This window comes from Penaeus monodon, chromosome 19, assembly GCF_015228065.2.
Source record: "Penaeus monodon isolate SGIC_2016 chromosome 19, NSTDA_Pmon_1, whole genome shotgun sequence".
Classification (NCBI taxonomy): domain Eukaryota; kingdom Metazoa; phylum Arthropoda; class Malacostraca; order Decapoda; family Penaeidae; genus Penaeus; species Penaeus monodon.
The window spans coordinates 36,047,468-36,047,809 of record NC_051404.1 but is presented as its reverse complement, the minus strand read 5'-3'; positions in this window follow the sequence as shown (position 1 = coordinate 36,047,809).

The window sequence follows — 342 nt, the reverse complement described above, 5'->3', positions numbered from 1 at the left end:
TGGTAATGTCTTTAAATTTGGTTTTTGTTAAATTAAAACGTTTTTGGGTTATTTTTTTTTTAGCATTGTAAATCTCCCTAAAAAATTTTTTTTTCAAAAATTATAATCATAATTTTTCAATCCTATCATTTCTTTAATTTTCTTTTCTATAAAATAACATTGAAAAATCCAATTCTTATCCGTATCCCCTTTTCCATTTAATTTTTTGACTTCCCATCTTTAAAAACAACACTTACTACAAATAATTATTTTCACTATCATCACTATCATGACCCCTGCTAATATCGCAGTTGCCCTTCATAAATTACCCACATCTTTTTATATTCCCAAGGATCTGCCCTC